Here is a 25674-nt window from a genome sequence, read left to right as displayed (position 1 = left end):
TTTCAACGATTTTCGTGTGCTGTAGCAAACCATTTTTTGGGTGGTCCAAATTCCGATGACAAAAATGCCAATTTTTTTGTGGACGTTCGTCAAAACCTTGTCTATGCATCCGGTTGGCCGTCACAGCCCGTCCGACCCATTTTGAAGGTCAAACGAGCCTCGAAGCGGGCATACCCCTTATTTCGACGATTTTCGTGTGCTATAGCAAACCATTTTTTGGGTGATCCGGATTCCGACGTCTAAAATGCCAAAATTTATTTTGGACATCCGTCAAGAACTTTTTCTATTCATCCGGTTGTCCCTCACGGCCCGTCCACCCCATTTTAGAGGTCAAACAAGCCCCGAATCGAACATACCCCTCATTTCAACAATTTTCGTGTGCTATAGCAAACCATTTTTTGGGTGATCCTGATTCCAACGTAAAAAATGCCAAATTTCTTTGTGGACGTCCATCAAGACCTTGTCTACACATCAGGTTGGCCCTTACCGCCCATCCGACCCATTTTGAAGGTCAAACGAGCCCCAAAGCGAACATACCCCTCAATTCAACGATTTTCGTCTGCTATAGCAAACCATTTTTTGGGTGATCCGGATTCCAACATAAAAATTGAAAATTTATTTTGTAGACATCCATCAAGACCTTGTCTATGCATCCGGTTGGCCCTCACGGCCCGTCCGACCCATTTTGAAGGTCAAACAAGCCCCAAAGTGAGCATACACCTCATTTCGATGATTTTCGTGTGCTATAGCAAACCATTTTTTGGGTGATCCGGATTCCGACGTCAAAAATGCCAATTTTTTTGTGGACGTCCGTCAAGACCTTGTCTATGCATCCGGTTGGCCCTGACGGCCCGTCCAACCCATTTTTAAGGTCAAACAAGCCCCGAAGCGAGCATAACGCTCATTTCGACAATTTTCGTGTGCTATAGCAAACCATTTTTTTGGTGATCCGGATTCCGACGTCAAAAGAGACAAATTTTTTTGTGGACGTCCATCAAGACTTTGTCTATGCATCCGGTTGGCGGTCACGGCCCGTCCGACCCATTTTGAAGGTCAAACGATCCCCGAAGTGAGCATAACCCTCATTTCGACGATATTCGTGTGCAATAGCAAACCATTTTTGGGTGATCCGGATTCCGACGTCAAAAATGCCAAATTTTTTTGGACGTCCGTCAAGACCTTGTCTATGCATGCGGTTGGCCTTCACGGCCCGTCCGACCCATTTTGAAGGTCAAACAAGCCTCGAAGCGAGCATACCCCTTATTTCGACGATTTTCATGTGTTGTAGAAAACCATTTTTTTGGGTGATCCAGATTCCGACGTCAAAAATGCAAATTTTTTTTGTGGACGTCCGTCAAGAACTTTTTCTATGCATCCGGTTGGCCTTACGGCTCGTCCGACCCATTTTGAAGGTCAAACAAGCCCTGACGCGAACATACCCCTCATTTCGACGATTTTCGTGTGCTATAACAAACCATTTTTTGGGTGATCTGGATTCTGAAGTCAAAAATGCCAATTTTTTTTGTGGACATCCATCAAGACCTTGTCTATGCATCCGGTTGGCCATTACGGCCCGTCCGACCCATTTTGACAGCCAAACAAGCCCCGAAGCGAGCATACCCCTTATTTCGATGATTTTCGTGTGCTATAGGAAACCACTTTTTTGGGTGATCCAGATACCAACATCAAAAATGCCAATTTTTTTTGTGGACGTCCATGAAGAACTTTTTCTATGCATCCGGTTGTCCCTCACGGCCCGTCCGACCCATTTTGAAGGTCAAACGAGCCCCGAAGCGAGAATACCCCTTATTTCGGCATTTTTCGTGTGCTATAGCAAACCATTTTTTGGGTGATCCGGATTCTGACGTCAAAAATGCCAAATGTTTTTGTGGACGTCCGTCAGGACCTTGTCTATGCAATCGGTTGGTCCTCACGAACCTTCCGACCCATTTTGAAGGTCAAACGAGCCCCGAAGCTAGCATACCCCTCATTTCGACAATTTTCGTGTGCTATAGGAAACCATTTTTTGGGTTATCCGGATTCCGACGTCAAAAATTTAAATTGTTTTTGTGCACGTCCATGAAGAACTTTTTCTATGCATCCGGTTTGCCCTCACGGCCTGTCCGATACATTTTGAAGGTCAAACGAGCCCCGAAGTGAGCATACCCCTCATTTCGACAATTTTCGTGTGCTATAGCGAACCATTTTTTGGGTGATTCGGATTCCGATGACAAAAATGCCAATTTTTTTGTGGACATCGGTCAAGCCCTTGTCTAAGCATACGGTTGGCCCTCACAGCAAGTCCGACCCATTTTGAAGGTCAAACGAGCTCCGAATCGAGCATACCCCTCATTTCGACGATTTTCGTGTACTATAGCGAACCAGTTTTTGTGTGATCCGGATTCCGACGTTAAAAAGTCAAATTTTTGTGTGGATGTCCGTCAAGACCTTATATATATCTGGGTTGCCCTCAAGGCCCGTCGACCTATTTTGAAGCTCAAACAAGCCCTGAAGCGAGCATAGCCCTCATTTCGACAATTTTCGTGTGTTATAGCAAACCATTTTTTGGGTGATCCGGATTCCGACGTCAATAATTCCAAATTTTTGGTGGACGTCCTTCATGACCTTGTCTAAGCATCCGGTTGGCCCTCACAGCCCGTCCGACCCATTTTGAAGTTCAAACGAGCCCCAAAGCGAGGATACCCCTCATTTCAACGATTTTCGTGTGCTCTAGCAAACCATTTTTGGGTGATCCGTATTCCAACGTCAAAAATGCCATTTTTTTGAGACGTTCGTCTAGACCTTGTCTATGCATCCGGTTGGCCCTAACGGTCCGTCCGACCCATTTTAAAGGTCAAACGAGCTCTGAAGCAAGCATACCCCTTATTTCGACAATTTTCGTGTGCTATTTAGCAAATAATTTTTTGGGTGATCTGGATTCCGACGTCAAAAATGCCAATTTTTTTTGTGGACGTCCGTCAAGACCTTGTCTATGCATCCAGTTGGCCCTCACGGCCCGTCCGACCCATTTTAAAGGTCAAACGAGCCCCGAAGCAAACATACCCCTCATTTCAACGATTTTCGTGTACTATAGCAAATCATTTTTAGAGTTATCCGGATTCCGACGTAAAAAATGCCAATTTTTTTGTGGACGTCCGTCAAGACCTTCTCTATGCATCTGGTTGGCCCTCACGGCCCGTCCGACCCATTTTGAAGGTAAAGCGAGCCCCGAAGCGGGCATACCCCTCATTTCGACGATTTTCGTGTTCTATGGCAAACCATTTTTTGGATGATCCGGATTCCGACGTCTAAAATACTAAGTTTATTTTGGAAGTCCATCAAGAACTTTTTCTATGCATCCGGTTGGCCCTCACGGCCCGTCCGACCCATTTTGAAGGTCAAACAAGCCCCGAAGGGAACATACCCCTCATTTCAACAATTTTCGTCTGCTATAGCAAACAATTTTTTGGGTGATCCAGATTTCGACGTAAAAAATGCCAATTTTTTTTGTGGACGTCCATCAAGACCTTGTCTACAGATCCGGTTGTCCCTCGCGGCCCGTTTGACCCATTTTGAAGGTCAAACGAGCCCCAAAGCAAACATACCCCTCATTTCAACGATTTTCGTGGGCTATAGCAAACCATTTTTTGGGTGATCCGGATTCCGACGTCAAAAATGCCAATTTTTTTGTGGACGTCCGTCAAGACCTTGTCTATGCATCCGGTTGGCCCTCACGGCCCGTCCGACACATTTTCAAGGTCAAACGAGCCCCGAAGTTAGCATACACCTCATTTCGACCATTTTCGTGTGCTATAGCAAACCATTTTTTGGGTGATCCGGATTCCGACGTCAAAAATGCAAATTTTTTGTGGACGTCAGTCAAGACCTTGTCTATGCATCCCGTTGCCCTTCACGGCCCGTCCGACCCATTTTGAAGGTCAAACGAGCCCCGAAGCGAACATACCCCTCATTTCAATGATTTTCGTGTGCTATAGCAAACTATTTTTTGGGTGATCCGGATTCCGACGTCAAAAATGACAAAATTTTTGTGGACGTCTGTCAAGACCTTGTCTATGCATATGGTTGGCCCTCACGGCCCGTCCGACCCATTTTGAAGGTCAAACGAGCCCCAAAGCGGGCATACCCCTCATTTCGACGATTTTCGTGTGCTAAAGCAAACCATTTTTTGGGTGATCCGGATTCCGAAGTCTAAAATGCAAAAAATTATTTTGGACGTCCATCAAGAACTTTGTCTATGCATCCGGTTGGCCCTCACGGCCCGTCCGACCCATTTTGAAGGTCAAACGAGCCCCGAAGAGAGCATACCCCTTATTTCGACAATTTTTGTGTGCTATAGCAAACCATTTTTTGGGTGATCCGTATTCCAACGTCAAAAATGTCAAATGTTATTGTGGACGTCCATCAAGACCTTGTCTATGCATCCAGTTGGCCCTCACAGCCCGTACGACCCATTTTGAAGGTCAAACGAGCCCTGGAGTTAACATACCTCTTATTTTGACGATTTTCGTGTCCTATAGCAAACCATTTTTTGGGTGATCCGGACTCCGACGTCAAAAATGCGAAATGTTTTGTGGACGTCTGTCAAGACCTTGTCTATGCATCTGATTGGCCCTCACGGCCCGTCAAAACCATTTTGAAAACGAGCCCCGAAGCGAGCATACCCCTCAATTCGACGATTTTCATGTGCTATAACAAACTATTCTTTGGGTGATCCGGATTCTGACGTCAAAAATGCCAAATTTTTTTGTGTACGTCCATCAAGACCATGTCTATGCATCCCGTTGGTCCTCACGGGCCGTCCGACCCATTTTGAAGGTCAAACGAGCACTGAAGAAGGAATACCCCTCATTTCAATTATTTTCGTGTGCTATAGTAAACCATTTTTCGAGTGATCCGGATTCTGACGTCAAAAATGCCAAAATTTTTTATGGACGTCCTTTAAGACCTTGTTTATGCATCCAGTTGGCCCTTACGGCTCGTCCGACCCATTTTGAAGGTCAAACGAGTCCCGTAGCGAGCATACCCCTCATTTCGACGATTTTCGTGTGCTATAGCAAACCATTTTTTGGGTGATCCGAATTCCGATGTAAAAAATGCCAAATTTTTTTGTGGACGTCCGTCAAGACCTTGTCAACACATCCGGTTGTCCCTAACGATCCTTCCAACCCATTTTGAAGGTCAAACGAGCCCCAAAGCGAGCATAACCCTCATTTCGATAATTTTCGTGTGCTATAGCAAACCATTTTTTTGGTGATCCAGATTCCGACATCAAAAATGCCAATTTTTTTTGTGGACGTCCGTCAAGAAGTTTTTCAATGCATCCAGTTGGCCCTCACGTCCCGTCCGACCCATTTTGAAGGTCAAACGAGCCCCGAAGTGAGCATACACCTCATTTCGATGATTTTTGTGTGTTATAGAAAACCATTTTTAGGGTGATCCGGATTCCGACGTCAAAAATGCGAAATTTTTTTGTGGACGTCCGTCAAGACCTTGTCTATGCATGCGGTTGGCCTTCACGGCCTGTCCGACCCATTTTGAAGGTCAAACGAGCCCCGAAGCGAGCATCCCCCTTATTTCAACAATTTTCATATGCTATAGAAAACCATTTTTTTGGTGATCCAGATTACGACGTTAAAAATGCGAAATTTTTTTGTGGACGTCCGTCAAGAACTTTTTCTATCCATCCGATTGGCCCTCACGGCCCGTCCGACCCATTTTGAAGGTAAAACGAGCCCCGAAGCGAACATACCCCTCATTTCGATGATTTTCGTGTGCTATACCAAACCATTTTTTGGGTGATCTGGATTCCGACGTCAAAAATGCCAATTTTTTTTGGACGTCTGTCAAGACCTTGTCTATGCATCTATTTGGCCCTCACGGCCCGTCCAAATTATTTTGAAAATGAGCTCCGAAGCGAGCATACCCCTCAATTCGACGATTTTCATGTACTATAGCAAACTATTTTTTGGGTGATCCGGATTCTGACGTCAAAAATGCCAAATTTTTTTGTGGACGTCCATCAAGACCTTGTGTATGCATCCGGTTGGCCCTCACGGCCCGTCCGACCCATTTTTAAGGTTAAACAAGCCCCGAAGCGAATATACCCCTCATTTCGACGATTTTCGTGTGCTATAGCAAACCAATTTTTGGGTGATCCGGATTCCGACGTTAAAAATGCCAATTTTTTTGTGGATGTCTTTCAAGACCTTGTCTATGCATCCGGTTGGCCCTAACGGCCCGACCGACCGATTTTGAAGGTCAAACGAGCCCCATAGCGAGCATACCCCTCATTTAAACGATTTTCGTGTGCTATAGCAAACCATTTTTTGGGTGATCCGGATTCTGACGTCAAAAATGCCAATTTTTTTGTGGACGTCCGTCAAGACCTAGTCTATGCATCCGGTTGGGCCTTACGGCCTGTCCGTCCCATTTAGAAGGTCAAATGAGCCCCGAGGCGAGCACATCCCTCATTTCAATGATTTTCGTGTGCTATAAGAAACCATTTTTTGGGTGATCTGGTTGGCCCTCACGGCCCGTCCGACGCATTTTGAAGGTAAAACGAGCCCCGCAGCGAGCATACCCCTTATTTCGACGATTTTCGTGTGCTATAGCAAATCATTTTTTGGGTGATCCGGATTACGACGTCAAAAATGCCAATTTTGTTGTGGACGTCCATCAAGACCCTGTCTACACATCCATTTGGCCCTCAGGGCCCATCCGACCCATTTTGAAGGTCAAACGAGCCCCGAAGCGAACATACCCCTCAATTCAACGATTTACGTGTGCTATAGCAAACCATTTTTTGAGTGATCTGGATTCCGATGTCTAAAATGCCAAAATTTATTTTGGACGTCCGTCAAGAACTTTTTCTATGCATCCGGTTGGCCCTCACGGCCCGTTCGACCCATTTTGAAGGTCAAACGAGCCCTGAAGCGAACATATCCCTCTTTCAACGATTTTCGTGTGCAATAGCAAACAATTTTTTGGGTGATCCGGATTCCGACATAAAAAATGCAAAATTTTTTTGTGGATGTCCATCAAAACCTTGTCTATGCATCCGGTTCGCCCTCACGGCCCGTCCGACCCATTTTGAAGGTCAAACGATCCCCGAAGTGAGCATAGACCTCATTTCGACGATTTTTGTGTGCTATAGCAAACAATTTTTGGGTGATCCGGATTTCGACGTCAAAAATGCCGATTTTTTTTATGGACGTCCGTCAAGACCTTGTCTATGCAGCCGGTTGGGCCTTACGGCTTGTCCGACCCATTTTGAAGGTCAAATGAGCCCCGAAGCGAGCACACCCCTCATTTCGACGATTTTCGTGTGCTATAGAAAACCATTTTTTGGGTGATCTAGATTTCGACGTCAAAAATGCCAAATTTTTTTGTAAACGTCCTTCAGGACCTTGTCTATACATCTGGTTGGCCCTCACAGCCCGTCCGACCCATTTTGAAGGTCAAACAAGCCCCGAAGCGAACATACCCCTCATTTCGATGATTTTAGAGTGCTATAGCAAACCATTTTTTGGGTGATCCAGATACCGACGTAAAAAATGACAAATTTTTTTGTGAACGTCCATGAAGAACTTTTTCTATGCATGCGGTTGGCCTTCACTGCACGTCCGACCCATTTTTAATGTCAAACGAGCCTCGAAGCGAGCATACCCCTTATTTCGACGATTTTCATGTGCTATAGAAAACCATTTTTTGGGTGATCCAGATTCCGACGTAAAAAATGCAAAATTTTTTTGTGGACATTCGTCAAGAACTTTTTCTATGCCCCCGGTTGGCCCTCACGGCCCGTGTGACCCATTTTGAAGGTCCCCTGAAGCGAACATACCCCTCATTTCGATGATTTTCATGTGCTATAGCAAACCATTTTTTGGTGATCCGGATTCTGACGTCAAAAATGCCAATTTTTTTTGTGGACGTCGTTCAAGACCTTGTCTATGCATCCAGTTGGGCCTTACGGCCCGTCCGACCAATTTTTAAGGTCAAATGAGCCCCGAAGCGAGCACACCCCTCATTTCAACGATTTTCGTGTGCTATAGAAAACCATTTTTTGGGTGATCCGGATACCGACGTAAGTAATGCCAAATTTTTTTGAGGACGTCCCTAAAGAACTTTTCTATGCATCCGGTTGGCCCTCACGGCCCGTCCGACCCATTTTGAAGGTCAAACGGGCCCCGAAGTGAGCATACACCTCATTTCGATGATTTTCGTGTGCTATAGCAAACCATTTTTTGCGTGATCCGGATTACGACGTCAAAAATGCCAAATTTTTTTGTGGACGTCCATCAAGACCTTGTCTACACATCCAGTTGGCCCTCACGGCCAATCCGACCCATTTTGAAGGTCAAACGAGCCCCGAAGCGAACATACCCCTAAATTCAACGATTTTCGTGTGCTATAGCAAACCATTTTTTTGGGTGATCTGGATTCCGATGTCTTAAATGCCAAAATTTATTTTGGATGCCCGTCAAGAACTTTTTCTATGCATCCGGTTGGCCCTCAGGGCCCGTACGATTCATTTTGAAGGTCAAACGAGCCTCGAAGGGAACATACCCCTCTTTCAATGATTTTCGTGTGCTATAGCAAACCATTTTTTGGGTGATCCGGATTTCGACATAAAAAATGCCAAATTTTTTTGTGGACGTCCATCAAGACCTTGTCTATGCATCCGGTTGGCCCTCACGACCCGTCCGACCCATTTTGACGGTAAAACGACCCCCGAAGCGAGCATACCCCTTATTTCGACGATTTTCGTGCACTATAGGAAACTAATTTTTTGGGTGATCCGGATACCGACATCAAAAATGCCAAATTTTTTTGTGGACGTCCATGACGAACTTTTTCTATGCATCCGGTTGTCCTTTACTGCCCGTCCGACCCATTTTGAAGGTCAAACGAGCCCCGAAGCGAGCATACCCCTTATTTCGACGATTTTCGTGTGCTATAGGAAACCATTTTTTTGATGATTCGGATTTCAACGTAAAAAATTTTAATTGTTTTTGTGGACGTCCATGAAGAACTTTTTCTATGCATCCGGTTGGCCCTCATGGCCCGTCCGACCCATTTTGAAGGTCAAACGAGCCCCGAAGCGAGCATACCCCTCATTTCGACAATTTTCGTGTGCTATAGCAAACCATTTTTTGGGTTATCCGAATTCCGACGTCAAAAATGCCAAATTTTTGGTGGACATCCTTCATGACCTTGTCTAAGCATCCGGTTGGCCCTCACAGACCGTCCGACCCATTTTGAAGGTCAAACGAGCCCCGAAGCGAGCATACCCCTCATTTCAACGATTTTCGTGTGCTCTAGCAAACCATTTTTTGGGTAATCCATATTCCAGCGTCAAAAATGCCAATTTTTTTTAATACATCCGTCAAGACCTTGTATATGCATCCGGTTGTCCCTCACGGTCTGTCCGACCCATTTTAAAGGTCAAACGAGCTCCGAAGCGAGCATACCCCTTTTTTCGATGATTTTCGTGTGCTCTAGCAAATAATTTTTTGGGTGATCTGGATTGCGACGTCAAAAATACCAAATTTTTTTGTGGACGTCCGTCAAGACCTTGACTATGCATCCGGTTGGTCCTCACGGCCTGTCCGACCCATTTTGAAGGTCAAACAAGCCTCGAAGTGAGCATACCCCTCTTTTCGACGATTTTCATGTTCTATGGAAAACCATTTTTTTGATAATCCGGATTCCAACGTCAAAAATGCCAAATTTTGTTGTGGTCGTCTGTCAAGACCTTGTCTATGCATCCGATTGGCCCTCACGGCCCGTCTGACCCATTTTGAAGGTCAAACAAGCCTTGAAGCGAGAATACCCCTCATTTCGATGATTTTTAGGTGCTATAGCAAACCATTTTTTGGGTGATTCGGATACCGACGTAAAAAATGCCAATTTTTTTGTGGACGTCCGTCATGACCTTGTCTACACGTCCGTTTGTCCCTCACGGCCCGTCTGACCCATTATGAAGGTCAAACGAGCCCCGAAGCAAGCGTAACCCCTCATTTCGATAATTTTCGTGTGGTATAGCAAACCATTTTTTGGGAGATCTGGGTTCCGACGTCAAAAATGCCAATTTTTTTGTGGACGCCTGTCAAGACCTTGTCTATGCATCCGGTTATCCCTAACGGCCTGTACGACACATTTTGAAGGTCAAACGAGCTCCGTAGCGAGCATACCCCTCATTTCAATGTTTTTCGTGTGCTATAGCAAACCATTTTTTGGGTGATCCGGATTCCGACGTCAAAAATGCCAAATTTTTTTGCGGACGTTATTCAAGAACTTTTCAATGCATCCGGTTGGCCCTCATGGCCCGTCCGACCCATTTTAAAGGTCAAACGAGCCCTGAAGAGAGCATACACCTCATTTCGATGAATTTCGTGTGCTATAGCAAACCATTTTTTGGGTGATCCGGATTCCGACGTCAAAAATGCCAAATGTTTTTGTGGACGTCCGTCAGGACCTTGTCTATGCATCCGGTTGGCCCTCACGGCCCGTCCAACCAATTTTGAAGGTCAAACGAGCCCCGAAGTGAGCATACACCTTATTTTTATGATTTTCGTGTGCTATAGCAAACCATTTTTTGGGTGATCCGGATTCTGACGTCGAAAATGCCAAATTTTTTTGTGGACGTCCATCATGAACTTTTTTATGCATGCGGTTGGCCCTCACGGCCTGTACGACCCATTTTAAAGGTCAAACGAGCCCCGAAGTGAGCATACGCCTCATTTCTATGATTTTCGTGTGTTATAGCAAACCATTTTTTAAGTGATCTGGATTCTGATGTCAAAAATTCCAAATGTTTTTGTGGACGTCCATCAAGAACTTTTCTTTGCATCCGGTTGGCCCTCACGGCCCATCCGACCCATTTTGAAGGTCAAACGAGCCCCGAAGTGAGCATACACCTCATTTCGACGATTTTCGTGTGCTATAGCAAACCATATTTTGGGTGATCCGTATTCTTACGTAAAAAATGCCAAATTTTTTTGTGGACGTCCTTCAAGACCTTGTCTACACATCCGATTGGCCCTCACGGCCCGTACGACCCATTTTGAAGGTCAACACAAGCCCCGAAGCGAGCATACCCCTCATTTCGACGATTTTTCATATGCTATAGCAAACCATTTTTTGGATTATTCAGATTCCGATGTCAAAAATGCCAAATTTTTTTGTGGACGTCCGTTAAGACCTTGTCTATGCATCCGGTTGGCCCTCACGGCCCGTCCAACCCATTTTGAAGGTCAAACAATCCCCGAAGTGAGCATACCGCTCATTTTGACAATTTTTGTGTGCTATAGCAAACCATTTTTGGGTGATCCGGATTCCGACGTCAAAAGAGACAAATTTTTTTGTGGACGTCCATCAAGACCTTGTCTATGCATCCGGTTGTCCCTCACGGCCCGTCCGACCCATTTTGAAGGTCAAACGATCCCCGAAGTGAGCATACACCTCATTTCGATGTTTTCGTGTGCTATAGCAAACCATTTTTGGGTGATCCAGATTCTGACGTCAAAAATGCTTAAATTTTTTTGGACGTCTGTCAAGACCTTGTCTATGCATGCGGTTGGCCTTCACGGCCCGTCCAACCTATTTTGAAGATCAAACGAGCCTCGAAACGAGCATACCCCTTATTTCAACGATTTTCATGTGCTCTAGAAAACCATTTTTTGGGTGATCCAAATTCCTACGTCAAAAATGCGAAATTTTTTTGTAGACGTCCTTCAAGAACTTTTTCTATGCATCCAGTTGGCCCTCACGGCCCGTCCGACCCATTTTGAAGGTCAAACGAGCCCTTAAGCCAACATACCCTTCATTTTGACGATTTTCGTGTGCTATAGCAAACCATTTTTTGGGTGAACTGGATTGTGACGTCAAAAATGCCAATTTTTTTGTGGACGTCCATCAAGACCTTGTCTATGCATCCGGTTGGCCCTTACGGCCCGTCCGACCCATTTTGACGGTCAAACGAGCCTCGAAGCAATCATACCCCTCATTTCGACGATTTTCATGTGCTATAAGAAACCAATTTTTTGGGTGATCCGGTTACCGAGATCAAAAATGCCAAATTTTTTTGTGGACGTCCATGATGAACTTTTTCTATGCATCCGGTTGTCCTTCACGGCCCGTCCGACACATTTTGAAGGTCAAACGAGCCCCGAAGCGAGCATAACCCTTATTTCGACGATTTTCGTGTGCTATAACAAACCATTTTTTGAGTGATCCGGATGCCGACGTCAAAAATGCCAAATGTTTTTTTGGACGTCCGTCAGGACCTTGTCTATGCATCCGGTTGGTCCTCACGGACCTTTCGACCCATTTTGAAGGTCAAACGAGCCCCGAAGCGAGCATACCCCTCATTTCGACGATTTTCATATGCTATAACAAACCATTTTTTGGGTGATCCGGATTACGACGTCAAAAATGCCAAATTTTTTTGTGGACGTATGTCATGACCTTGTCTATGCATCCGGTTGGTCCTCACGGCCCGTCTAACCCATTTTGAAGGTCAAACAAGCCCCGAAGCGAGCGTACCCTTCATTTCGACGATTTTCATGTGCTATAGCAAACCATTTTTTGGGTGATCCGGATTCCGACGTCAAAATGCCAAATTTTTTTTATGGACGTCCTTTAAGACCTTGTATATGCATCCAGTTGGCTCTTACGGCTCGTCCGACCCATTTTTAAAATCAAACGAGTCCTGTAGCGAGCATACCCCTAATTTCAACGATTTTCGTGTGCTATTAGCAAACCATTTTTTGGGTGATGCATATTCCGATGTCTAAAATGCCAAAATTTTTTGTAGACGTCCGTCAAGACCGTGTCTATACATCTGGTTGGCCCTCACGGCCCTTCCGACCCATTTTGAAGGTCAAACGAGCCCCGAAGTGAACATACCCCTCATTTCAACAATTTTCGTGTGCTATAGCAAACCATTTTTTGTGTGATCCGGATTCCAACGTCAAAAATGCCAATTTTTTTGTGGACGTCTATAAAGACCTTGTCTATGCAATTGGTTGGCCCTCATGGCCCGTCCGACCCATTTTGAAGGTCAAACGAGCCTCGAAGCGTGCATACCCCTCATTTCGACCATTTTCGTTTGCTATAGCAAACCATTTTTTTGGTGATTCAGATTCCGACGTCTAAAGAGACAAATTTTTTTTATGGACATCCATCAAGACCTTTTCTATTTATCCGGTTGGCCCTCACGGCCTGTCTGACCCATTTTGAAGGTCAAACGAGCCCCGAAGTGAGCATACACCTCATTTCGACGATTTTCATGTGCTATAGCAAACCATTTTTGGGGTGATCCGGATTCCGAGGTCAAAAATGCCAAATTTTTTTTGGACGTCCGTCAAGACCTTGTCTATGCATGCGGTTGGTCTTCACGGCCCGTTCAACACATTTTGAAGGTCAAACGAGCCCTGAAGCAAACATACCCTTCATTTCAACGATTTTTGTGTGCTATTGCAAACCATTTTTTGGGTTATCCGAATTTCGATGTCAAAAATGCAATTTTTTTTGTGGACGTCTGTCAAGACGTTGTCTATGTATCTGGTTGGCCTTCACGGCCCGTCTGACCCGTTTTGATGATCAAACGAACCCTGAGACGAGCATACCCCTCATTTCGATGTTTTTTGTGTGCTAAAGAAAACCATTTGTTTGGTGATCCGGATTCCGATATCAAAAATGCCAAAAAATTTTGTGGACGTCCGTCAAGAACTTTTTCTATGCATCCGGTTGGCCCTCACGGCCCGTCCGAGTCATTTTGAAGGTCAAACGAGCCCCGAAGTGAGCATACCCCTTATTTTGACGATTTTCATGGGCTATAGCAAACCATTTTTTGGATTATCCAGATTCCGACGTCAAAAATGCCAAATTTTTTTGTGGACGTCCGTCAAGACCTTATCTATGCATCTGGTTAGCCCTCGCTGTCCGTCCGACCCATTTTAAAGGTCAAACGAGACCCGAAGCGAGCATACCCCTCATTTTGATGATTTTCATAAGCTATAGCAAACCATTTTTTGGATGATCCAGATTTCGACATTAAAAATGCCAAATTTTTTTGTGCACGTCTGTCAAGAACTTTTTCTATGCATCTGGTTGTCCCTCACGGCCCGTCCGACCCATTTTGAAGGTCAAATGAGCCCCGAAGTGAGCATACCTCTCATTTCAACAATTTTCGTGTGCTATTGCAAACTATTTCTTGGGTGATCCAGATTCCGATGTCAAAAATTCCAAATTTTTTGATGGATGTCCGTCAAGACCTTGTCTATGCATCTGGTTGGCCCTCATGGCATGTCCGAACCATTTTGAAGGTCAAACGAGCCCCTTAGCGAGCATACCCCTCATTTCGACGATTTTCGTGTGCTATAGCAAACCATTTTTTGGGTGATCTGTATTCCAACGTCAAAAATGTCAAATGTTTTTGTGGACGTCCATCAAGACCTTGTCTATTCATCCAATTGTCCCTCACGGCCCGTATGATTCATTTTGAAGGTCAAACGAGCCCTGAAGTGAACATACCCCTCATTTCGACGATTTTCGTGTCCTATAGAAAACCATTTTTTGGGTGATCCGGACTCCGACGTCAAAAATGCAAAATTTTTTTGTGGACGTGCATCAAGACCTTGTCTATGCATCCGATTGGCCCTCACGGCCTGTCAAAACCAATTTGAAAACGAGCCCCGAAGAGAGCATACCCCTCAATTCGACGATTTTCGTGTGCTATAGCAAACTATTTTTTGGGTGATCCGGATTCTGATGTCAAAAATGCCAAATTTTTTTGTGGACGTCCGTCAAGACCATGTCTATGCATCCGGTTGGTCCTCACGGGCCGTCCGACCCATTTTGAAGGTCAAACAAGCCCCGAAGCGAGCATACCCCTCATTTCGATGATTTTCGTGTGGTATAGTAAACCATTTTTTGGGTGATCCAGATTCCGACGTCAAAAATGCCAAATTTTTTTATGGACGTCCTTTAAAACGTTGTCTATGAATCCAGTTGGCCCTCACGGCTCGTCCGACCCATTTTGAAGGTCAAACGAGTCCCCTAGCGAGCATACCCCTCATTTCGACGATTTTCTTGTGCTATACCAAACCATTTATTGGGTGATCCGTATTCTGACGTAAAAAATGCCAAATTTTTTTGTGGACATCCTTCAAGACTTTGTCTACACATCTGATAGGACCTCACGGCCCGTCCGACCCATTTTTAAGGTCAAACGAGCCCCGAACCGAACATCCCCCTAAATTCAACGATTTTCGTGTGCTATAGCAAACCATTTTTTTGGTGATCTGCATTCCGACATCAAAAATGCCAATTTTTTTGTGGCGTCCGACAATACCTTGTCTATGCATCCGGTTGGCCCTCACGGCTCGTCCAACCAATTTTGAAGGTCAAACGAGCCCCTTAGCGAGCATACCCTTATTTCGATGATTTTCGTGTGCTATAGCAAACCATTTTTTGGGTGATCCAGATTCCGACGTCAAAAATGCCAAATTTTTTTGTAAACGTCCTTCAGGACCTTGTCTATAAATCCGGTTGGTCCTCACGGGCCGTCCGACCCATTTTGAAGGTCAAACGAGCCCCGAAGTGAAAATACCCCTCATTTCGATGATTTTCGTGTGCTATTGCAAACCATATTTTGGGTTATCCGGATTCTGACGTTAAAAATGCCAAATTTTATGTGGACGTCCGTCAAGACGTTTTCTATGCATCCGGTTGGCCTTCACGGGTCGTCCGACCCATTTTGGAGGTCAAACGAGCCCCGAAACAAGCGTACCCCTCATTTCGATGATTTTCGTGTACTAAAGGAAGCCATTTGTTTGGTGATCCGAATTCCGACATTAAAAATGCCAAAAAAAATATTGGACGTCCGTCAAGACCTTGTCTATGCATGCGGTTGGCCTTCACAGCCTGTCCGACCTATTTTGAAGGTCAAATAAGCCCCAAAGCGAGCATACCCCTCATTTCGACGATTTTCGTGTGCTAAAGGAAACCATTTGTTGGGTGATCGGATTCCGATGTCAAAAAAGCCAATTATTGTTGTGGACGTCCATCAAGACCTTGTCTATGCATCTGGTTGGCCCTCACGGCCCGTCTGACCCATTTTGAAGGTCAAACGAGCCCTTAAGTGAGCATACCCCTTATTTCGAAATTTTTCGTGTGCTACAGCAAAACATTTTTTGGGTGATCCGAATTTAGACATCCAAAATGCCAAAAAAAATTTTTGGACGTCCGTTAAGACCTTGTCTATGCATGCTGTTGGCCTTCACAGCCTGTCCGACCTATTTTGAAGGTCAAATGAGCCCTGAAGCGAGCATACCCCTCATTTCGACGATTTTCGTGTGCGAAAGGAAACCATTTGTTTGGTGATCTAGATTCCGACGTCAAAAATGCCAAATTTTTTTGTGGACGTCCATCAAAACCTTGTTTATGCATCCGGTTGGCCCTTACGGCCCGTCCGACCAATTTTGAAGGTCAAACGAGCCCCAAAACGAGCATACCCCTTATTTCGATGATTTTTGTGTGCTATAGAAAACCATTTTTTGGGTGATCCAGATTCCGACGTCAAAATGCCAAATTTTTTCATGGACGTCCTTTATGACCTTGTCTATGCATCGTGTTGGCCCTCACGGCTCGTCTGACCCATTTTTAAAATCAAAAGTGTCCCGTAGCGAGCATACCCCTAATTTCAACGATTTTTGTGTGCTATAGCAAACCATTTTTTGGGTGAGCCATATTTCGACGTCTAAAATGCCAAAATTTTTTTGGACGTCCGTCAAGAACTTTTTCTATGCATCCACTTGGCCCTCACGGCCCGTCCAACCCATTTTGAAGGTCAAACGAGCCCCGAAGCGAACATACCCCTCATTTCAATGATTTTTGTGTGCTATAGAAAACCATTTTTTGGGTGATCCAGATTTCGACATAAAAAATGCCAAATTTTTTTGTAGACGTCCGTCAAGACCTTGTCTACACATCTGGTTGTCCCTCACGGCCCTTCCGACCCATTTTGAAGGTCAAACGAGCCCCGAAGCGAACATACCCCTCATTTTAACGATTTTCGTGTGCTAAAGCAAACCATTTTTTGGGTGATCCGGATTCCAATGTCAAAAATGCCAATTTTTTTGTGGACGTCTGTCAAGACCTTGTCTATGCATCCGGTTGGCCCTCACGGCCCGTCCGACCCATTTTGAAGGTCGAACGAGCCCCGAAGCGTGCATACCCCTCATTTCGACCATTTTCGTTTGCTATAGCAAACCATTTTTTGGGTGATTCAGATTCCGACGTCTAAAGAGACAAATGTTTTTGTGGACATCCATCAAGACCTTTTCTATGCATCCGGTTGGCACTCACGGCCTGTCTGACCCATTTTTAAGGTCAAACGAGCCCCGAAGTGAGCATACACCTCATTTCGACGATTTTCGTATGCTATAGCAAACCATTTTTTGGGTGATCCAGATTCCGACGTCAAAAATGCCAAATTTTTTTTGGACATCCGTCAAGACCTTGTATATGCATGTGGTTGGCCTTCATGGCCCGTCCGACCCATTTTAAAGGTCAAACAAGCCTCGAAGCGAGCATACCCCTCATTTCGACGATTTTTGTGTGCTATTGCAAACCATTTTTTGGGTTATCCTGATTTCTACATCAAAAATGCCAATTTTTTTGTGGACGTCCGTCAAGACGGTGTCTATGTATCTGGTTGGCCTTCATGGCCCGTCCAACCCATTTTGAAGGTCAAACGAGCCCTGAGACGAGCATACCCCTCATTTCGATGATTTTTGTGTGCTAAAGGAAACCATTTGTTTGGTGATCCGGATTCCGATATCCAAAATGCCAAAATTTTTTGTGGACGTCGGTCAAGAACTTTTTCTATGCATTCGGTTGGACCTCACGGCCCGTCCGAGTCATTTTGAAGGTCAAACGAGCCCCGAAGCGAGCATACCCCTCATTTCGACAATTTTTGTTTCGTATAGCAAACCATTTTTTGGGTGATCAGATTCCGATGTCAAAAAAGTCAACTTTTATTGTGGACGTCCATCAAGACCTTCTCTATGCATCTGGTTGTCCCTCACGGCCCGTCCGACCCATTTTGAAGGTCAAACGAGCCTCAAAGTGAGCATACACCTCATTTCAACGATTTTCGTGTGCTACAGAAACCATTTTTTGGGTGATCTGAATTCCGACGTCCAAAATGCCAAAAGAATTTTTGGACATCCGTCAAGACCTTGTCTATGCATGCGGTTGGCCTTCACGGCCCGTCCGACCCATTTTGAAGGTCAAACAAGCCCCGAAGTGAGCATACCCCTAATTTCGACGATTTTCATGTGCTATAGCAAACCATTTTTTGGATTATCCAGATTCCGAAGTCAAAAATGCCAAATTTTTTGTGGACGTCCATCAAGACCTTGTCTATGCATCTGGTTAGCCCTCACTGTCCGTCTGACCCATTTTAAAGGTCAAACGAGACCCGAAGCGAGCATACCCCTCATTTCGATGATTTTTGTAAGCAATAGAAAACAATTTTTTGGATGATCCAGATTTCGACGTCAAAAATGCCACATTTTTTTGTGGACGACTGTCAAGAACTTGTCTATGCATCTGTTTAGCCCTCACTGTCCATCTGACCCATTTTAAAGGTCAAACGAGCACCGAAGCGAGCATACCCCTCATTTCAAAGATTTTCGTGTGCTACAATAAACCATTCTTTGGGTGATCCGGATTCCAACGTCAAAAATGCCAAATTTTTTTGTGGACGTCCGTCAAGACCTTGTCTATGCATACAGTTGACCCTCACGGCCCGTCCGACCCATTTTGAAGGTCAAACGAGCCCCGTAGCGAGCATACCCCTCATTTCGACGATTTTCATGTGTTATAGCAAACCATTTTTTGGGTAATCTGTATTCCAACGTCAAAAATGTCAAATGTTTTTGTGGACGTCCATCAAGACCTTGTCTATGCATCCAGTTGGCCCTCACGGCTCCTCCGACCCATTTTGAAGGTCAAACGAGTCCCCTAGCGAGCATACCCCTCATTTCGACGATTTTCGTGTGCTATAGCAAACCATTTTTTGGGTGATCCATATTCTGAGGTAAAAAATGCCAAATTTTTTTGTGGACGTCCTTCAAGACCTTGTCTACACATCCGATTGGCCCTCACGGCCCGTCCGACCCATTTTTAAGGTCAAACGAGCCCCGAAGCGAACATACCCCTCATTTCAACGATTTTCGTGCGCTATAGAAAATCATTTTTTGGGTTATCCGGATTCCGACGTCAGAAATGCCAATTTTTTTGTGGACGTCCGTCAAGACCTTGTCTATTAATCCGGTTGGCAATCACGGCCCGTCCAACCCATTTTGAAGGTCAAACGAGCCTCGAAGCGGGCATACCCCTCATTTCGACGATTTTCGTGTGCTATAGCAAACCATTTTTGGGTGATCCGGATTCCGACGTCTAAAATGCCAAATTTTTTTGTGGGCGTCCGTCAAGACCATGTGTATGCATCCGGTTGGTCCTCATGGGCCGTCCAACCCATTTTAAAGGTCAAACGAGCCCCGAAGCGAGCATACCCCTCATTTCGATGATTTTCGTGTGCTATAGTAAACCATTATTTGGGTGAACCGGATTCCAACATCTAAAATGCCAAATTTTTTTTGGACGTCCGTCAAGACCTTTTCTATGCATACGATTGGCCCTCACGGTCCGTCCGACCCATTTAGAAGGTCAAACAAGCTCCGAAGCGAGCATACCCTTCAATTTGATGATTTTCATGTGCTATAGTAAACCATTTTTTGGGTGATTCAGATTCCGACATCAAAAATTCCAAATTTTTTTGTGGGCGTCCGTCAAGACCATGTGTATGCATCCGGTTGGTCCTCATGGGCCGTCCAACCCATTTTTTAAGGTCAAACGAGTCCCGTAGCGAGCATACCCATCATTTCAACGATTTTCGTGTGCTATAGCAAACCATTTCTTGGGTGATCCATATTCCGACGTCTAAACTGCCAAAAAAAATTTGGACGTCCATCAAGAACTTTTTCTATGCATCCGCTTGGCCCTCAAGACCCGTCCGACCCATTTTGAAGGTCAAACGAGCCCCGAAGCGAACATACCCCTCATTTCAACGATTTTCGTGTGCATAGCAAACCATTTTTTGGGTGATACGGATTTCGACATAAAAAATGCCAAATTTTTTTGTGGACGTCTGTCAAGACCTTATCTACACATCTGGTTGGCCCTCACGGCCCTTCCGACACATTTTGAAGGTCAAACGAGCCCCGATGCGAACATACCCCTCATTTCAACGATTTTTGTGTGCTATAGCAAACCATTTTTTGGGTGATCCGGATTCCAACGTCAAAAATGCAAATTTTTTTGTGGACGTCCATCAAGACCTTGTCTATGCATCCGGTTGGCCCTCACGGCCCGTCCGACCCATTTTGAAGGTCAAATGACTCCCGAAGCGCGCTTACCCCTCATTTCGACCATTTTCGTTTGTTATAGCAAACCATTTTTTGGGTGATCCAGATTCCGACGTCTAAAGAGACAAATTTTTTTGTGGACATCCATCAAGACCTTTTCTATGCATCCGGTTTTCCCTCACCACCTGTCTGACCCATTTTGAAAGTCAAACGAGCCCCGAAATGAGCATACACCTCATTTTGACAATTTTCGTGTGCTACAGCAAACCATTTTTTGGGTGATCCGGATTTCGACGTAAAAAATACCAAATTTTTTTTAGACGTCCGTCAAGACCTTGTCTATGAATGCGTTTGGCCTTCACGGCCCGTTTGACCCATTTTGAAGGTCAAACGAGCCCCGAAGCGAGCATACCCCTCATTTCGACGAATTTCATGTGCTATAGCAAACCATTTTTTGAATTATCGAAATTCCGACGTCAAAAATGCCAAATTTTTTTGTGGAGGTCTATCAAGACCTTGTCTATGCATCTGGTTAGCCCTCACTGTCCGTCTGACCCATTTTAAAGGTCAAACGAGACCCGAAACGAGCATACCCCTCATTTCGATGATTTTCGTAAGCTATAGCAAACCATTTTTTGGATGATCCAGATTTCGACGTCACAAATGCCAAATTTTGTTGTGGACGTCCGTCAAGAACTTTTTCTATGCATCTGGTTGTCCCTCACGGCATGTCCGACCCATTTTGAAGGTCAAACGAGCCCCAAAGTGAGCATACCTCTCATTTAAACGATTTTCGTGTGCTATTGCAAACTATTTCTTGGGTGATCAAGATTCCGGCGTCAAAAAGGCCAAATTTTTGTATGGATGTCTGTCAAGACCTTGTCTATGCATCTGGTTGGCCCTCATGGCCCGTCCGACCCATGTTGAAGGTCAAACGAGCCCCGAAGCGAGCATACCCCTCATTTCGACGATTTTCGTGTGCTATAGCAAACCATTTTTTGGGTGATCTGTATTCCAACGTCAAAAATGTCAAATGTTTTTGTGGACGTCCATCAAGACCTTGTCTATGCATCAAATTGGCCCTCACAGCCCGTACGATTCATTTTGAAGGTCAAACGAGCCCTGAAGTGAACATACCCCTCATCTCGACGATTTTCGTGTCCAATAGCAAACCATTTTTTGGGTGATCCATACTCCGACGTCAAAAATGCGAAATTTTTTTGTGGACGTGCGTCAAGACCTTGTCTATGCATCCGATTTGCCCTCACGGCCCATCCAAACCATTTTGAAAATGAGCCCCGAAGCGAGCATACCCCTCAATTCGACGATTTTCGTGTGCTATAGCAAACTATTTTTTGGGTGATCCGGATTCTGACGTCAAAAATGCCAAATTTTTTTGTGGACATCCGTCAAGACCATGTATATGCATCCGGTTGGTCCTCACGGGCCGTCCGACCCATTTTGAAGGTCAAACGAGCCCCGAAGCAAGCATACCCCTTATTTCAATTATTTTCGTGTGCTATGGTAAATCATTTTTCGGGTGATCCAGATTCCGACGTCAAAAATGCCAAATTTTTTTATGGAAGTCCTTTAAGACCTTGTGTATGCATCTAGTTGGCCCTCACGGCTCGTCCGACCCATTTTGAATGTCAAATGAGTCCCATAGCGAGCATACGCCTCATTTCGACGATTTTCGTGTGCTATAGCAAACCATTTTTTGGGAGATCCGAATTCCGACGTAAAAAATGCCAAATTTTTTTGTGGACGTCCGTCAAGACCTTGTCTTCACATCCGGTTGGCCCTCACGGCCCGTCCGACCCATTTTGAAGGTCCAACGAGCCCCAAAGTTAACATACCCCTCATTTCAACGATTTTCATGTGCTATAGCAAACCATTTTTTGGGTGAACCGGATTCCGACGTAAAAAATGCTAAATTTTTTTGTGGACGTCCGTCAAGACCTTGTCTACACATCTGGTGGTCCCTCACGACCCGTTCGACCCATTTTGAAGGTCAAACGAGCTTCGAAGCGAGCGTACCCCTCATTTCGACAGTTTTCGTGTGCTATAGCAAACCATTTTTTTGGTGATCCGGATTCTGACATAAAAAATGCCAAATTTTTTTGTGGACGTCCATCAAGAATTTTTTCTATGCATCCGGTTGTCCCTCACGGCCCGTCCGATCCATTTTGAAGGTCAAACGAGCCCCGAAGTGAGCATACACCTCATTTCGATGATTTTCATGTGAAATAGCAAACCATTTTGTGGGTGATCCGGATTCTTACGTCAAAAATGCCAAAAAAATTTTCGACGTCCGTCAAGACCTTGTCTATGCATGCGGTTGCCCTTCACGGTCTGTCCGACCCATTTTGAAGGTCAAACGAGCCCCGAAGCGAGTATACCCCTTATTTTGATGATTTTTGTGTGCTATAGCAGACCATTTTTTAGGTGATCCAGATTCCGACGTCTAAAAAGACAAATTTTTTTGTGAACATCCATCAAGACCTTGTCTATGCATCCGGTTGGCCCTCACGGCCCGTCCGACCCATTTTGAAGGTCAAACGAGCCCCGAAGTGAGCATACACCTCATTTCAATGATTTTCGTGTGATATAGCAAACCATTTTTTGGGTGATCCGGATTCTGACGTCAAAAATGCCCAATTTTTTTTGGATGTCCGTCAAGACCATGTCTATGCATTCAGTTGGTCCTCACGGGCCGTCCGACCCATTTTGAAGGTCAAACGAGCCCCGAAGCGAGCATAACCCTCATTTCGATGATTTTCGTGTGCTATAGTACATTTTTTGGGTGATCCGGATTCTGACGTCAAAAATTCCAAATTTTTTTATGGCCGTCCTTTAAGACGTTGTCTATGCATCCTATTGGCCCTCACGGCTCGTCCGACCCATTTTGAAGGTCAAACGAGTCCCCTAGCGAGCATACCCCTCATTTCGACGATTTTCGTGTGCTATAGCAAACCATTTTTTAAGTGATCCAGATTCCGACGTAAAAAATGCCAAATTTTTTTTTGGATGTCTGTCAAGACCTTGTCTATGCATATGGTTGGCCCTAACGGCCCGTCCGACCCATTTTTGAGGTCAAACGAGCCCCGAAGGCAACATACCCCTCATTTCAACGATTTTCGTGTGCTATAGCAAACCATTTTTTGGGTGATCCGATTTCTGACGTCAAAAATGCCAATTTTTTTTGTGGACGTCCGTCAAGACCTTGTCTATGCATCCGGTTGGGCCTTACGGCCCGTCCGACCCATTTTGAAGTTCAAACGATCCCCGAAGCAAGCATACTTCTCATTTCGACGATTTTCGTGTGCTATAGGAAACCATTTTTTTGGTGATCCGGATACCGACTTAAATAATGCCAAATATTTTTGTGGACGACTATGAAGAACTTTTTCTATGCATCCGGTTGGCCCTCACGGCCCGTCCAACCAATTTTGAAGGTCCAACGAGCCCCGAAGCGAGCATACCCCTTATTTCGATGATTTTCCTGTGTTATAGCAAACCATTTTTTGGGTGATCCGTATTCCAACGTCAAAAATGTCAAATGTTTTTGTGGACGTCCATCAAGAGCTTGTCTATGCATCCGGTTTGCCCTCACGGCCTGTACGACCCATTTTGAAGGTCAAACGAGCTCTGAAGTCAACATACCCCTCATTTCGACCATTTTCGTGTCCTATAGCAAACCATTTTTTGGGTGATCCGGATTCTGACGTCAAAAATGCCAAATTTTTTTATGGACGTCCGTCAAGACCATGTCTATGCATCTGATTGTCCCTCACGGCCAGTCCAAACCATTTTTAAAAGGAGCCCCGAAGCGAGCATACCCCTCAATTCGACGATTTTCATGTGCTATAGCAAACTATTTTTTGGGTGATCCGGATTCTGACGTCAAAAATGCCAAATTTTTTTGTGGACGTCCGTCAAGAAGTTTTTCTATGCATCCGGTTGTCCCTCACAGCCCGTCCGACCCATTTTGAAGGTCAAACGAGCCCCGAAGCGAACATACCCCTCATTTTAACGATTTTCGTGTGCTATAGCAAACAATTTTTTGGGTAGTCCGGATTCCGACGACAAAAATGCCAATTTTTTTATGGACATCCGTCAAGACCTTGTCTATGCATCTGGTTGGCCCTCACGGCTCGTCCGACCCATTTTGAAGGTCAAACAAGCCCTGAAGCGAGCATATCGCTCATTTCGACAATTTTCGTGTGCTATAGCAAACCATTTTTTGGGTGATCCGGATTTCAACGTCAAAAATGCCAATTTTTTTGTGGACGTCCGTCAAGACCTTGTGTATGCATCCGGTTGGCCCTCATGGCCCGTCCGACCCATTTTGAAGGTCAAACGATCCCCGAAGTGAGCATACACCTCATTTCGACGATATTCGTGTGCTATAGCAAACCATTTTTGGGTGATCCTGATTCCGATGTCAAAAATACCAATTTTTTTAGACGACCGTCAAGACCTTGTCAATGCATGCGGTTGGCCTTTACGGCCCGTCCGACCCATTTTCAAGGTCTAACGAGCCTCGAAGCGAGCATACCCCTTATTTCGACAATTTTCATGTGGTATAGAAAACCATTTTTTGGGTGATCCAGATTCTGACGTCAAAAATGCAAAATTTTTTTGTGGACGTTCGTTAAGAGCTTTTTCTATGTATCCGGTTGGCCCTCACGGCCAGTCCGACCCATTTTGAAGGTCAGACAAGCCCTGAAGCGAACATACCCCTCATTTCGACGATTTTCGTGTGCTATAGCAAACCATTTTTTGGCTGATCCGGATTCTGACGTCAAAAATGCCAATTTTTTTTGTGGACATCCATCAAGACCTTGTCTATGCATCCGGTTGGCCCTTACGGCCCGTCCGACCCATTTTGACGGTCAAACGAGCCCCGAAGAGAGCATACCCCTTATTTCGATGATTTTCGTGTGCTATAGGAAATAAATTTTTTGGGTGATCCAGATACCAACATCAAAAATGCCAAATTTTTTTGTGGACGTCCATGAAGAACTTTTTCTTTGCATCCGGTTGTCCCTCACGGCCCGTCCGACCCATTTTGAAGGTCAAACGAGCCCCGAAGCGAGCATACCCCTTATTTGAACAATTTTCTTGTGCTATAGCAAACCATTTTTTGGGTGATCCGGATTTCGACGTCAAAAATGCCAAATGTTTTTGTGGACGTCCTTCAGGACCTTGC

This window comes from Solanum lycopersicum, chromosome 2, assembly GCF_036512215.1.
Source record: "Solanum lycopersicum chromosome 2, SLM_r2.1".
Lineage (NCBI taxonomy): Eukaryota > Viridiplantae > Streptophyta > Magnoliopsida > Solanales > Solanaceae > Solanum > Solanum lycopersicum.
The sequence above is the reverse complement of the archived record's forward strand: the minus strand, read 5'-3'. Positions refer to the sequence as shown.